The sequence below is a fragment of the Cicer arietinum genome, chromosome 7 (genome assembly GCF_000331145.2).
Source record: "Cicer arietinum cultivar CDC Frontier isolate Library 1 chromosome 7, Cicar.CDCFrontier_v2.0, whole genome shotgun sequence".
NCBI lineage: Eukaryota > Viridiplantae > Streptophyta > Magnoliopsida > Fabales > Fabaceae > Cicer > Cicer arietinum.
In genome coordinates, this window is record NC_021166.2 from 3,430,831 (window position 1) to 3,434,027 (window position 3,197).

Here is a 3,197-nt window from a genome sequence, read left to right on the forward strand (position 1 = left end):
AAGACATAAATCTTTCTTCCAGAAATCAGAGCTGCTCTTTGTATGCATGTTGCAAGCTCGTTCTTTTAACATTCAGAAGCAACTTTCAGAAATTGAAGCAGCTCAGGTATATGTTCTAATAGATCAATTAGCAATTTAGCATTCAAGTATTCATGTTGACACAAACACCAGAAAAATAGTAACTTCTAATATATGTTACAGTCCTCACTGAGTCACTGTAGCGGTGTAGGCCTCTTCAACCTAATGTCAGTTGTTGGATTAATCCAATGACTCGGAGAATCAATTTTTTAGCCATTAACTAATCCAGGGGATGACGTTTGGCTAGAGAGTTTTTGATTGTTAAACACTATCCAAGTTTATATATAATTTTTCTTATATATTCTCACATCATTACATGTACTTACTTGGTAATCCTAAATAAAATAAATTTAAAATTGTTAAAAATATGTCAGATAATTTGTGACTCCACCTTTTTCTAATAGTGATTTTTTATATGCAGAAATAAGGCAATTTATTCGATGTTTATTTTTTATTTCAGTGGATGCGAATTGAAGAGTATGTAGTTCAGCCTTTTGTAAGAGAAAATGAGCTATTTGATTTTCTTACAAAAGTTGGTTTGTCAAAGTTGAGGGGAAAGTACTGTGGCTTTTCTACCCTGCTCACTAGCACATCCTCTTGCAAGAAATCCTATGTCTACTTAAACAAAATTGATGCTGCCCATTTGTCAACTTCCAAACCTCACCAAGCTCGACATTGTTTGCCACCAATTTAATTAATTTGATTTATTTATTTACTAAGGTCTGTTAGCATTGTACAAAAATCTCAAACTTATAGGTTCATTTCATTCAAGTCTTTCATTCTTCTTTGTGTAGATGAATTTCAATTTGTTTGTTTAGTTTTTCAATAAATCAGAAGTCAAGTATCAACCATATAATTGTTCAAGTTCTTTATTGTAATATAATAGTTGTCTCGTTGGCTATACCATTATTGGTAAAGTAATGAGAATCACCTTTTCCTTTTCTTTTCCACTCATTTATTTATTATCATATGATCCGACAAGTTCAACAATTATATGTAGTTTTTATTAATATAGAAGCATATACGATTTTGAAAGAGAATATAGCAAATAAATACAGTGATTCAATTAATATTCATTTAATCTCAACTTCAAGTTGTCTTATCTGAATAAAATGCAAGAGGGAAATTAAAATAAGAATAAGGTGTATTCTGGATGAAAATTTCATCAAATGGGACCAGCCTTTTTCAACTTTAATTTTCTTTTTTACTTTAATTAGTAAGAAGTAAAAAAGAAGAGTCATAATAATACACTGCAGAAATAATAATGAGGATAATGAAATCAAATGGAACCAGCCTTATTCAACTTCAATTCTATTTTGAACCTGAACTTTGTAACAGATTACTATAAAATAAAATAATTTAGAGAAAATCATTATATTATTAATATAAAATAATTTTATTCATTAAAATTTATATATTTCGCAACATTATATCACTTTATCTCATTTTTCTAGTTAAACATAATGAAATGAATAAATCTATTTAGATGTCAATACAAAATTATTTTCTATTGAAATTACAAATCTATTAAACTCAATAATTTACATAAAAAACTATAGAATAGTTAAAAGATAAAAACAAAAACAAAAAACAAAAAACATCACTCACCGTACGCGTGGTTTTGAATCCAACCATCATTAAATTCTTATAACTAACTCCACATAGGAAATTAACCATGTGTTTGATTTTGAAAAAGAGAATCAATTGTCCCTGAAGAGCTGTTACAAATTTTGATTATCTCTTACACATTTTTACAAAATACCACTTTTCTTAATTGTCCTTCATCTAAATATAACCGTATTTTATTTTATTCTATCATTAAACAAATAAAAGAGTTTTTATTTATCAATACTTACATAAACTTAAAAATATAATTTACTCATAAAACATAAATAACTTTAATATAATTATTTAATTTGTATATATTGACATTGTAAATTTTTTTATACAATGCATTAATCTCAATTGTCGAATTATTAAATATATTTAATTTTTACTATAATGTTATTAAAAAATCACAATTATTGATAGTGTAATTTTTTTACATCATATGTTGTAATTAAACTCTTAATATAATTCTTTTTTATCTGTATTATTAAATTTATGTTAGTTTATAATATTTGCTTATCAAAAAGGTCAAGAAGGTTGTAATATAGAGAAAAATGAATATGCAATATGTAACCTAATTTTTTAATAAGAGTGATTGATTATGTTGATTTCATCATTCACAATATAATTATAACTTATATTATCAAATTACTATTCAATTAATGTTTTGTGTTTGTTGTTAGTGTAAAAATATTTATACTAACCCTACATGATCTTTAAGTCTTATAATATAAGCTACATACAATTATATTATTTCTTAAAAAATAATATTAATAAATAACATATTAAAATCAAACTAAAATACATATAAAACAAAATAAAATGAATTAAGAGTAAGTATAATATCATGTTAAGTACTTAATTATTATGTGTAATTTGGTAATTAAATGTTGAAAAATAATTTTGATAAAAAAATATCTAAACAACATAAAAGTGTTAAGAATCACTTTTACTTTGATGTTTCTAAACATAAATCAAGTTACATTCAACTCATTTCTATTAAAATTAATTTTATCAAAATTAATTATAACCGCAAGCAAAACCAATTAGACACTAAGTTGTTTGTTAGGGATAGATTAAAGTACTTGAGTGTAGAAAAAATAAGTTTAAGGGACAATAGAAAAAAATGAAAACAGAAAGTGGTAAAAAGTTAAAATGTTAAAATGTTAAAATCTTAAGCCTTAAATATGTAATTAATTTTTACAAAATGTAAAAAAGATTGATTTTAATTTTTGTAAAATAAACTTTTTAATTTAAGTCTATGCAAAATACAAATGTTTTCGTTTAAGTCTATAATGCTTAACGCCGTTAGTTTTTAATGGTTATTAATAATTTAAACTTAGTCTTTGTAAAATACAAGACAAACATGCACTTAATAGCAAAAAAAATTATACACTACATTAACACAATATATCATAATTTTTATTTTATTAATAATTTAAACTACATTAACATGTTTTTTATTGTTATTGGTAGTATCATATAAGTTTTGTACCTATCTTTTATATACC

The 3,197-nt window shown here is 24.1% G+C and overlaps 1 pseudogene; it reads left to right on the plus strand.

Annotated features, from left to right (window-relative positions):
* The window catches only part of LOC101508390 (nudix hydrolase 2-like), a 2,211-nt pseudogene extending 1,195 nt beyond the window's left edge, over positions 1 to 1,016 (plus strand).
* Positions 1,017 to 3,197: the final 2,181 nt, after the last annotated feature.